The sequence below is a fragment of the Balaenoptera musculus genome, chromosome 21, assembly GCF_009873245.2.
Source record: "Balaenoptera musculus isolate JJ_BM4_2016_0621 chromosome 21, mBalMus1.pri.v3, whole genome shotgun sequence".
In the NCBI taxonomy this organism is placed as follows: Eukaryota; Metazoa; Chordata; class Mammalia; order Artiodactyla; family Balaenopteridae; genus Balaenoptera; species Balaenoptera musculus.
Genome location: NC_045805.1, coordinates 30,337,927 through 30,351,152, shown reverse-complemented (window position 1 = coordinate 30,351,152; position 13,226 = coordinate 30,337,927). Strand labels below are relative to the sequence as shown.

Below are 13,226 nucleotides of genomic sequence, written 5' to 3'. Positions count from 1 at the left end.
TTCTTCAGTCCCTGCATCCCAGCTCCTCCCGTGAGAGCAAGTCACTGAGGACAGCATCTCATGATGGTGGAGGTACACCAGGAAGGCTGAGGACAACTGCACGATGTCTGAACCAGCACACACACACCACACACACCACATACAACACACCACACACTACACACCACACACACACCCCATACACATAGCACACACACACACACCATACACACACTCACACACACACCACACACACCACATACAACACACCACACACTACACACCACACACACACACCCCATACACATAACACACACACACACCATACACATAACACACTCACACACACACACCATACACATAACACACACACACCATACACACACTCACACACACACCATACACATAACACACACACACACACACACAGACACATACACACACCATGGGCTTATTAGCTGGGACGGCCCTGCATTGTCATGATTTTGGACATGTGAGAAGGATCCTAAGACTGCAGCTTGGACCTTCCTTCCTGGCAGGATAACTTTACTGTCAGTTTGGAGGCAGTGGGAGTTGCATGTTGGGAAGGATCTCCTAAGACTATGACCTGACCTCCCCAGCCCCTTCCACCCGCAAAGCCACCCCCTCTGTGAGGACAGCTGGACCCTGCTCTTCACCAGCGTCCAGAGGGAAGTGAGCAGATCTGCTCTCAGAGACCCGTGTGTTCGTTTTGACCCTGTTGCCCATGTCAGAGGGTGAGCTGCCATCTGAGGCAAGGAGGCAAAGGCGTAGCTCTGCACTGGCCCTTACGGACTGGATGTGTGTCCCTTCAAATCCATACGTTGAAGCCCTAACCCCCAGTGTGACTGCATTTGGAGACAGGGCCTCAAGAGAGGCAATTAAGGTTCAATCAGGTCAGCAGGGTGGGGCCCTAGTCCGAAAGGATTGCAGTCCTCATAAGAAGAGGAAGAGAAACCAGAGATTTCTCCCCAGGCAAGCACAGAGGAAAGGCCACGTGAGGACACAACCAGGAGGCAGCAGTTTACAAGCCAGGAAGAGAGCCCTCACCAGAAACTGAGTTTGCTGGCACCTTGATCATGGACTTCTAACCTCCAGAACTGTGAGAAAATAAATTTCTGTTAAGTCACCCAGTCTGTGGTATTTTGTTATGGTGGCCTGAGCTGGCTAGTACAAATCTGCATTGCCCAAAACAGACCTTACCAAAAAAGAAAAGAAAAAGGCCAAAGGTTGAATGTTTTCTGCCTAGTATCTTCCCCAAAATAGAAGCTGAAGTCACTGATGTTGTTGGAGCAGATGTAGAGACGGGCCCAAAACTGTTTCTGGTTTGTTCTTCTTGTAAAATAGAATGTTATGAAGAAGGGCAAGGGCTTCCATGTTGATTCTTTGAGGCTAAGGCCTCAGTAAACATTAGATGACTTTAAGTGAATGAGCAAATGAATGAATAAATGCACAAAAGGCTATAACGGCACTTTCTGTGCATGGGAGACCAGCTCACGGCTCCAGAGGATGTGGAACCACAGATGTTCTCAGGATTTCCAGGACAAGTGGTCTCTTAAGAAATAAATGGATTCCTTCTAAAATATGACACAAATGAACATATCTACAAAACAGAAACAGACTCACTGACATAGAGAACAGACTTGTGGTTGCCAAGGTGGGTGGGTAGGGGAGGGGTGGAGTGGGAGTTTGGGATTAGCAGATGCAAACTATGATATATAGGATGGATAAACAACAAGGTCCCACTGTGTAGCACAGGGAACTATATTCAATATCCTGGGATAAACCATAGTGGAAAAGAACATGAAAAAGAATATATACATGTATAACTGAATCACTTTGCTGTGCAGCAGAAATTAACACAACATTGTAAATCAACTATACTTCAGTAAAATTTTAAAAATACATTAAGAAAAGAAAAAAGTGGATTCCTGAAAAGTTGTGTGTAAACCAAATTTTTGCAAATGGACTTCTATTTCAGCTTAATTAGGCAAGACCACTATTCTAAGATACATCTCAGTGATTCATTGACAAGTCAGGAAACTGCTCTTGGAAGATGAGTGAGTCTCCCACCCCCCTCTGCCATGGGGGTTTGAAGTCCCCAAAGTCAGCTTCCTAGGGGAGGGACGGGAGGACATTTGTACTCGTAAATAATTTCAGCATTAATTAAAGAGGAAGGAAAGAGAAATGATAAAGACATGAAGACAACAGAGTCAGAAGGGACTTTCATGGTGATGCGAGCCCCTCATTTTACGGGTGCAGACCCAGGGGACCTGAGAGGGGTCACCCAGCGAATGGGGGGGGCAGGCTGGTCTTCTGAATCCCAAGCTGCCATGTTTCCACCGTCCCATGAAGTTCACTGAGGACTGAGGAGGCAAAAGACTGTTCCCTCCACCGTGGTCTTACTGCCACATGAAAACCGCTCCCACAGTTCACTTCCATGAACACATATTGGCTGTTGCTGCTCTTTCTGCTGTTGTGCTGTCAGCACTGTATTCTCCAAACTGTTGCTTCAAGCTGTCTGTCGCAGGGAAGCATGGTGCTCTAAAACCAGGTCCCAGGGAGTACTTGTTTGGTCAAGGGGACACACTCAGCCCTGCTGAGGGTGCTCTGTAATCGCCCACCCCGCCTCCCCGGAACCTCCCTCTGCTGCAGGTGGCACCTGGCAGGCTGCTTTGCTGCGGGGTTCGTTGGGGGGACTCTTGAACGGGCGCTGCTCTGGGGTCGCTCTCTGGGGAGGGAGACGTCCAGTGTTTTACAGTCACAGAGCAGAGCCACCCTGCTTCAGACCGGACAAGGGTCTCCCCGCATTTCCCTGCAGCCCCTCCACAAAACACACACACACACACACACACACACACACACGACACACACTAGGTCTAACGCACATCTTCAGAGGATGTGTGCTGCCTGTTAGAGATGCTTTTCACCATCTCTTTTGGTAAAAAAGGTATTTTCGTTCCTTCCTGAAACATCTTTCTCCCCCTTTCTTCTCTTCTCCCTACTTAATTTTTTAATCCTTTTTTGCTTCCATGCTGCGCTGCTTGGGGGATCTTAGATCTCCAAAGAGGGATTGAACCAGTGCCCTCAGCAGTGAGAGTGCAGAGTCCTAACCACTGGACCACCAGGGCAGTCCCGTCCCTACTTAATCTTTCTCTCATTTTTCTTTGTCAAAATCTTTCCCTTGGGACCAGACAAGCGGCCCCGCAGGCAGAGGGCAAGAAGAAGGAGAACCAGACAGTACATGTGGACAGACGGACAGACAGACAGACAGAGATGCAGCGCCCTGCCTGATTCCAGTGATTTCCTCCACGTGGAACCGGGCTGGGGCAGAGCTGCAGGACGGTGCGCTGCTCTTGGCTCCGGACACCGAGTCTCCTGCCAAACTCATCACTCGTTAGAACGAGAGTCCAATGAATATTTATTCAACGTTGAGAGGCCCTGGACTCAGACCCAGAGATGAGAGGTCTGGTCCTGATTCCAGGCTGTGTGATCTCAAGCAAGATCTTTAACCTCTCCCAGTGAAAATAGGGAACGGTGATGGGGAAGGTCCAGCCACTCACACGCCCAGCGCTTCTAGGCTCTTTACATCCATGAGACAGCCACGAACGTGACCTCTTAATGCCAACATCTGCTGTTCCAAAGGTACACAGAGAGCTCAAGATTGAGATGCGCCCTTGATTCGAGAACAGCCCTTCACACCTGGCTGCAGCAGAGAAGGCATCCAGGTGACGGTGACCAAAGCTACCCCGGGACAAGACACTCCCTGGGAGGAGCTTAGGGCTCTCTTGACCCCAGTGAGTGCAATCACGACAGATCTGGATGGGGCACCCAGAAACAGCTTGAGACAGATTTTTCTTTGGAACCCACGACTTGAGTTTCTGGTCTCTTTATTCTTCATGCTCTTGTATCCTTACCTTTCTTCAGGTGCTCAGACCCTCTGCTCTCTCCTCACCCCCATATCAACAACTGCTTTCAGCAAAATTTTGACAAACTCTCTTATACCAAAGCATAAATAATTGATAAAACTTAATAGATGACAAAAATACAATAAACTAGTGAGTATAACAAAAAAGAAGCAGACTCACAGATATAGAGAACAAACTAGTGGTTACCAGTGGGGACAGGGGAGGGGTATCATGGGGTAGGGGATTAAGATGAACAAACTATTAGGTATAAAATAAGCTACGAGGATATATTGTACAACACGGGGAATATAGCCAACATTTTATAGTAGCTATAAATGGATTATAAACTTTAAAAATTGTGAATCACTATATTGTACACCTATAAGTTACATAATATTATAAAGCAACACTACTTCAATTAAAAAAACTTAATGGATGAAACTTCCCATGATTATTTATGATTTTATTGAAAACAATACCATTGTTTATCCTCAGCTAGGAGAGTAAAGAAGTAATTGAAGAATTTCAAACCTCAGCAAGTATGGTTGGGAGAGGCGTATATTTTGTTTGACACCTTTTGGTATATTTGGGGTTTGTCTTTCATTATCATCACCTCGTCCAAAAAAAAATCATACCACAAATAGCCTCTTCTGCCGACTCGCAGAGCTAGTCCTGAGGGTGAACTCAAATAATAAATATTTCATGGCTTCCTGCTAGCATGAGAGTTTCTTAAAACAACCTTGTTTTATTTCTCCTTGCATCCCACATACTGGAACGATTACTACAATATGGTAGATCTTCAATAAATTTTTTTTTGAATGAATAACACATGTCATCAGGTGGTAAGAGTGATGGGAAGATGAAGAAGACAGTCTCTATTTCTGGGAGCAGACACAAAGCATGGCCATGACAGTGATCCTGTCACCAAAACCAGAAATGCAGAGATGAGGGCTTGTCCCTTGTAATTCGAAAAGGTAGTCTTGTGTAACAAAAAGAAACTATTTTCTTTACAATGAGTAGTAAAGTTAAAGAACTTAAGGAAAGGTGGTGCATATCTAAAAATAGCAATAGACTCCAGTGGATCTAGAACTACTCACAAATTCCAGAGTTACTGCCGGTTACTACATGGATTTGTTATAGATCAGTGACGGATGTATACAGCTCAGTCTACATTCCCAAACTCTTGCAGCCCACACAGGAAGACGGGGACAAGGCCCTCCTCCGATTCCAACTTTCTGTGTAACTTACAATGCACAGAGGAGGGGGCAGAGGTGAACCAGAGGGTGGTTTCTCTGTGGGCAGAATTGTAGGAATCAATTTTTTCATAGGAAATAGGATGCTCTCGTAATTAAGGCAGAAAAGTACCAGACATTAATTGTACAGAAACTGATTACTATTTTCATGATTAATTGCATGCTAAAACACACAGAAGTTGATTATTATTTTTATGATTGGCAAGTTGCACTTACGACTTTGCAGAGACCAAATTTAGTGATATTTGAAAGTGGGTTTGCCACTCTCTGCACTTAGAAATGACTGTGTGTTTCTGAGCCCCAGGTACGTAGCAAAGGCTACATTTTGGAAGATATAATGACGTTCAGGTGTGTATGCCTCACAGCCTTATGACTTTTAATTCCAGGATTTATTTCAGGACTTGGGCAAATCTATCTCAGTGCCTCTGGTTCTCCATCTGAAAATTACAATAATCAGATATGGCAAAAATACTAGTGACAAATAAATACAAATTGCTAAAGGAATAACACTGTTTTCTCACCATCTGGCTCCTGGCTCTATATGGTTTCTGGTGTCATGGAAGAGCTTCCTGTTCTTAAGTTACAGGAAAAGTGAAATGATTCTAAAACCCAGAAAACTGGCAGGAGACAATGACCATTTTCCCCTAAACTTTTCAGTTATTTTCTCCCTCTTTCCTTTTCACTCTCTCTCTCTCCTTTTATTTGCCCTCATTCTTTATTAAGAATTCCTCTATTTTCTGGTGGATAATAGTCACAGAAAACTCACACAGGTTCATAGACGTTTGATATATATTTCATTTAATTCTGATGTACATACATACTAATACCTACATACACAAATTTATGAAAATATTTCTATGTCTACATGATTTTTTGGATAATTGTCTGCACATAGATATAGTGATTGTTAATAGATAGGATATAAAAATGTTGATATAGTCAATTCCTATGCTAAATATTTTAACAATTCTCTGAGCACCATTCAGTGCATTTGGTAAGATTTTCCCTGCTTTTATATCTTCGTACCAAGCTGATAACGATTCAAAAGGAATAACACAATAAATGACAAAAGCATAAACATTATGGAATTCATAGATATGATTCCTTTAGCAATATACAGATTTCATAGACTTACTCATCGGAGCCACATTTTAAAGGTTATCCTAAAGATACCTACACATTACATTTTGTAATTCTAACATTATCAGCACTAACAATGATCAAGTCTTCATTTACTTTAGCTTGAGCTTACCTGAGCTGGTGACACTGAGGGCGCTGAGCACCGGGATGAAGTCTGCCAGCATCGTGATGTCAGCTTGAGAAAGATAATTCCTTCCTTTTTAACAACAGGGTATTTCCATCGGAAAGGACAAGAAAATGCAGTGCTTCAAAGTTCAGAGCGGAACCCGGGGAAAGTGAACACCTGGAGAGGGTAAAATAGGGTCGAACCAGCTCACATCAGCACGACGTCGCTGAAAGTACACCTCATTGATTTCTAGTCGGTTGTCAGATCGTTTAAGTCTGAGAAATATCTCTGGGTCCTAACTCCTGACTTATTAATTCACTCTCTCGCAAAGAGATGCAGGGCAATGGAGAGAAGATGAACCCAGACAACTTCTGAATGTTCTGAGCTAGTTTTCTCATGGTTGGAGAGCTGTGTGAAAGGGAAAAACCACATATGAAAACATGCAACATGGAAGCTAGTGAAAGTTTCTCCTACACAGTGTTCCTCCATCATCCTTCATTTTGGACTTGGAGCTTCAGAATAGTGAACACGAGGGGGTCAAAAGGTAGACTCCCAGTTATAAAAACAAGCCCTGGGGATGTAATGTGCAGCATGGTGACTAGAGTTAACAATACTGTATTGCATATTTGAAAGCTGCTAAAAGAGTAGATCTTAAAAGTTCTCATCACAGAAAACAAATTTTGTAAACATGTGTGGTGATGGGTGGTAACTAGACTTACTGTGGTGGTCATTTCACAATGTACACAAATATGGAATCCTTACATTGTGCTCCTGAAACCAACATAATGTTATATGTCAATTGCACCTCAGTTTTAAAAAGGAATAATGACTACGTCCTTTAGGGCCCTCATCTAGCGGTTCTCACGTGCTTTAAGGTCAGAGCATCCTCTGTGGTTTCCTGGAGGCGGCAGGTCCAGCGGACCCTCCACAGGAGAAAGGACAGTCAGAGTGTCATCTTGTTCACCACCCTTGGAGTCATCTTGTTCACAGTTGGTCCGATTCTCACCTAGCTCAGTGCTGTCCATACGCAGAGGCCCTCAAGAAATGCAAATCTGGCAAGAGAAAGTTAGGGCTGGAAAGAGAAGAGGGCCAGGTGGGAGCAGAGTCACCCGATGGGGCCCCAGTTCTGGAGCAACACACTCCGGGCACTGACCACTGACCTGAGCTACACTGATTTAATCCAATTTAAAATTTCCCTGTATCTCATTCAAGTCCCCACCGTGTGCATTAGCAACTTCCAAGGTGACGCTCAGCAAGGTACCAGCACAGAATCCAAACAGCCCTGGCCAAGGAGGGGGAGGCAGGACTGCGTCACCTCCTCCAACCCCCTCTCCGCTCCTCCCTCAGAGACCCCCTCACACCATGCGGCTGTCCCCTCCCCAGACCACGGGCTCCTGAGGACGGGCTGTGTCCTCTTATCCTCTCTCCATGACATCCCCAGCGCCTATCGCTTGTGAATGCTTCAGAATGAAGAGGAAGGAAACAATTAGACATTGATTTCCTATCCATCTGAATTGTGTTCCAGGCCTGCAGTGAATTTACAACTGTCTCAGGAATCAATTAGCCACTAACCCAAGGGTGCAGGAAGTATCACCTTTCTTTATTTTCAATAAATCAAATAAAATGGAGCTTGCCATTCCACTGAGCCGGCAGGAAATTCTGTCTGTGTCATTACAGGAATTCCAGCCCCTTGCCTAGGGTAGCAAAAGAATTGGGAAGGCTTTTGTGGCCCCCCAAACACAAGCAGGCCTGTAGCCTCCAGTCCGTCTTGACCACAGCAGAGGGTTAGTGGCCGGCCACGTTCTGCTACCCTTTCCTGGTCAGGAAGTCTGGGTGACAGTATTCCCCAGTGGCTGGTTCCCGCTGCTGGAGGGACCGGCCAGTCTCTGGGAATTTCTGGCCTATCTCCCTTTACAGCCCCCTTTCCCCCTGAAAAGACACTCACCTCGTCTCCATCCTGCTCTAGAAACCTCAAATAATCTCTTCAGTGAGTTTAGACTCTTGGTGAAAGCGGACATCACACAAATAGGAAGAGAGGTTGTCTTTAAGGGGCTTCTGCCTTTGGTCTCTACAAACGTAAGGAGCCCTAGTTCCATTCTTGGGAAATGTAGGGGAAAGAAAATTCCAGAGAACAAAACAAGTTCATATCCCCCAAATCATCCTGTTCTGAGCCAGTGTGTGCTCTTTCCCTCACCTGCTCTATAACCAATGATAAACGTCAGCTGGGTGACTGCCTGGGGTGCTGGAGTGGGTCCACCAAAGCAGAATAATCAGAAGGTCTCCATCGTCAACAGGGGACACGTTTGCATCCTGGGAGCCCTAGCAAACCCGCTGCTCCTCCATCACTGACCAAACACGCTCCCCGTGGGGAGTGAGCCTGCTCCTTCTGATGACTCGGGAACACCACCCAGACCACTTCCAGGACAGACATCCTGAGAGCCACAAAACAAAACTGAAGGTGCCGCGAAACAGATGTACTTTCACTGGAAAGTTTACAAAGTTATGATTAGTAATTTTTAAATGGTAAAAGTAGTATAATCTTAACAGTAAATTTTAAGATTTATAATCCATCTTCCTAATCTAACCACCATCAAGGTGTTGGTCTATTTCCCTCCAGTGCACGTGCCCCTGTGGGTATGCGCATGTGCACACACACACACACACACACACACATGCACACACAATCGCATAGTTGCTATCTAGGTTGTATACAAGTTTAGCCTTAAGCTGAACTGTTACTGACTATAATATAAAACTTGACATCATTAAAAAGGAGAATGTTTTGATATCGACTTTGAGAACAGAAGAAACTTTGAGAAAGTATTTCTTGATCTTTATGTAGACAAAAAGAATTGTAGACGCTTCCATAGTACAAATAAGTAACCTCAAGCCTAGTTGAGCAACCACAAACAAGAGTGTTGGTTAATAAATGATGCCAGCCTGGAAGGAGGTCTTCAGCGGTGGTCTCCCCTCTGGCAGCATGGCTCTGACACGTTTAAATCTTTCAAGTATTTTCTTAAAGTCATGGAAGATATGCTTATCAGTTTTGCAAATAACACAAAAATAAGAGGATCAGCTTGATTTCCAAGGTCCCTTCCAATACTAAACCATACAAGCTTGTCATCCACTGTGAGTGATAGAATCAAGAGCCAGAAAAAGCTCTAAAGCCTGGGATGTTGGGCCCATACGAACAAGGTAGAATAGCTGAAAGTGACCACATTTCTGTAAATTGGGACAAAATATGTCTGTTACTGAGTTCAAGCTCACACTGCTCACCATGTGACAAGCCAGTAAATTAAGAGATGAGATGCTGGGACAAGGACTAGCAACTTTACTCGGAGAGCCAGCAGAGAGAGGAGACGGCAGACTAGTGTCCCAAAGAACCATCTTACCCTAGCTAGAATTCAGGCTGCTTTTATACTGAAAGGGGAGGCGGTGTGGTTAGTTGTTGTAAACTTCTTGGTGCTGGAATCCTTTGCTCTTGCTGCTGTCCCTGTAAGTCAGGTCACGATGTTCCTGTAAACCTCTAACAAGACAAATGTTATTCTCTGTTCTGCAACTTCTTACCTCTATGCGAATAAAAAGTCTTCAAAGGGTCTCTGACCCTTTGAAGGTCAGAGTCTTGAGAATGGGCCATCATGTATATTTCAGGTTTGTTCTTCTCTGTTACATGTCTTTCTTATTTAAGAGTTTATTCTACCAAAAAACTTACAGAGTTAGAAACACTAAATTATACTGAGGTGTTCAATTAATGAGTTGCCTTTATCACAAAGAATACAATTACACAGCACTGAGTCTGCGGGTCCCTGTGAGAATGGCATCTGGGACACTGTCTTAGGGCAATGTGTTTTAAGACAGTTAAACATGTTCATCCAGGGGGAGCTGGGAGACCCGGGGTCCAGAAAGGAGGTTTTATGAGAAAAATTAAAGGGCAAGGAGTTTAGATCAGAAAAAAATGTCTTAGGAAGCTTTCTGCTATGAAACGTTTACACTCAATGGCTAACCCCTCTGCACCAACACCATTTTACAGGCGAGAAAACTGAGGCCCAGGGAGGTGGAGTCATTGTCTCGGGTCGCAGGGGTAGAATCGGGCCGGAATCACGTATGCTGCCCCCAGGCAGACTGTACCAGCTCATGGAGAAACGCGAGAGGGGAGGACACCCAACCTGCCTTCTGAAGGCAAATCCGTGCCATCCCTGCCCCGTCATCCATCAAAGAGGTCCCAGCCCTCTTCTCTGGGCCCTCCCTCCACCCTCGGTCATTCCTGCATCCTGTCTGCCCACGTCTAGCCAGTGCCGCCCCGCTCGAGTTTACGATGCGCACCCGCCAGCAGTGGGGATGCTGTGTGGGAGGGAGTATTAGTGCTCATAGGAGTCAGAAGGGCTGGAATCTCAGTGCCTGAACTTGAAAATCTCATGCCCTCCAAAATAACCTCTCCTTTGATAGCTAAAATTTCACCCTAAAGAGAATTCCTAATTTGACTTAAAACTTATAAAGAAGCTAATTTACGTTAACTTTAATAAGTTAACGTAAATTAATTCTTTAATTTGGTTTAAAACTTACTAAATCCAAGACCCTGGGAGGGGCAAAGCCTCAACCCTTTTTCTTCCTCTGCACCTGTATGACATCCTTCCAGTAGTAACATTCCTCATTATCCGTAGCGATTTGAAAATCATGGTTTTTACGTGTGTCAATTTTTTTCCTGAGGTCGAAGGATGAAAGCCAAGGGCTCCTGGGAAGCTTTGCGGTCCCCCAGGTGGCGCAGCACAGAGACCAGGGCCAACGGGGAGCCAGCGGCGCGCACGGTGCGGTGCGGGGCTTGGGCGCCCCCTGTTGGACCGTCGATCAGACTGCAAGCTAAGGCCGACAGGCCCCTTTTTAAAGGAAGTACGCTTTAGACGTTGTTCCTTAAAATTTTTTTTTTTTTAGAAATTCACGTTCTTTTATTTATGACTGTGTTGAGTCTTCGTTTCTGCGTGAGGGCTTTCTCCAGTTGCGGCAAGTGGGGACCACTCTTCATCGCGGTGCGCGGGCCTCTCACCATCGTGGCCTCTCTTGCTGCGGAGCACAGGCTCCAGACGCGCAGGCTCAGCAATTGTGGCTCACGGGCCCAGCTGCTCCGTGGCACGTGGGATCCTCCCAGACCAGGGCTGGAACCCGTGTCCCCTGCTTTGGCAGGCAGATTCTCAACCACTGCGCCACCAGGGAAGCCCTGTTCCTTAAAATTTAACTTTAAAAATAAAATTAAAAATTTAAAAGGCTGCCTGAATCCAAAACTAAGCACTTGAAGGCAGTGGGGTGTTGGCGCGACAGCTCCACCCACCCACGCACGGCTCCCAAAGAAGGGCGCTCCGGACGCAGCCCGGAGAACTCGCTCAGGGGGTGAGTTGGTACCCCGCCCGCCCGTGGAGTGAGCCAAGCCCTGGAGCGGGAAGCGCCCACCGTCGGAACCCTGGCGTTTGTCCAGGAAGGGGGAGGGGGGGTTTAAACAGAAAGAAACCATCTCTAAACGCATCGATCATGCCAGCGTTCCCCAAACATACCTGTGCCTCCCAGCCATTCCGGGAGCTTTCTAGAAACATGAATTCCGGGATGCTTTCCCCGGGAGTTCTGGTTCGGTGGGTCTGGAACGGGGCCCGCGTGGTTTACAGACCACAGACCACCGACCGGTATCCTCTTCCAAGTTAAGGCACCACAAGGACCAGGAGAAAACACTTGATGACAGGGGAACAAACCACATTAAACCACCGCAAACGAGGAGGCGGGGCAGTGAGGGCCCAAAGCCCTGGTGGCCCTAGAAGCACCGTGTCCTCAGGAAGCCGGCTGTGACACAGGGAGGGGGGAGGAACCCCCGGGCTGAGGGGGGGCTTCTCATTGTTCTTCTGCTAAAAAAATGACTTAAGAAGACAGTTGAGTTGATACAAACACTTGACACTTCATGAAGTGGATGGTCTCCTTTTGGAAAACTGAGCAGAAGGCAGGAAGCTTTTATAGGATAAAGAATAAAAAACAAGGAAGAGAAAAATGGAAAACATAGGGTTGTCTGGGGCCCCAGGGTCAACCTGGTTTGAGATGAGACGCCCAGAGTTGGCGTGGTGGGTGGGGACAGCTGACTGCATTTACCCTGAACATCCAGGTCAAGTGGGCCTTTACAGGGACGTGAAAGTTACCTACGTGCCATGGCACCCCGGGCAGGAGAGGCTCCATCTTGGACTTAGAAATCTCCTTCAACACTGCCAATTTCATTCTTTTTTTTTTTGTTTTCACACACACACACTGTATTTTATTTTTACAAGAGATAAATAGACTGACACCAAGCATTGTACATGGATGACCACAACAAAAACAACAATGATTGCAATTACCAAACACGAAACACACTCATACTATGTCATAATATTGACATTTAGTCCAGTAATCCTCCACTGTAACAGCTCCTTTACTTTGCAGTGAAAATTGATTTGTATATTCTTTGCCTCTGAGTCCTTGTGGGATTTTTTTTTAAATTCAAACAGAAAGTCACAAAAATTATTCTCATCCTCATCAGTTCACTCAGTCCCATGTAATTAATTTTTTTTTTCATCTTGATCTTTTGTTAGCACTTTTATGAGTTCATCAGTTTTTCATTAGAGTGCTGAAAATGCTTATTCATTCAGTTCAGCAGTACAGTCAGTTACCAGAAACCTGTACTTGTCAGAGTCTTTTCCATGAATTTCTTGAAGATGAAACCCTTTTATAGGAACATATTTGCAAAAGCATGAGAGTACACCCAGAACTGTCTGTAAATGACAAAAGACGTAAAAATGACCACGGTTAAAGATT

General features: G+C 45.5%; 1 long non-coding RNA gene across 2 annotated transcripts in view; it reads right to left on the bottom strand.

Annotated features, from left to right (window-relative positions):
- Positions 1 to 13,226, bottom strand: part of LOC118887903 — a 298,244-nt gene that overhangs the window by 171,276 nt on the left and 113,742 nt on the right. The window lies entirely within an intron of this gene.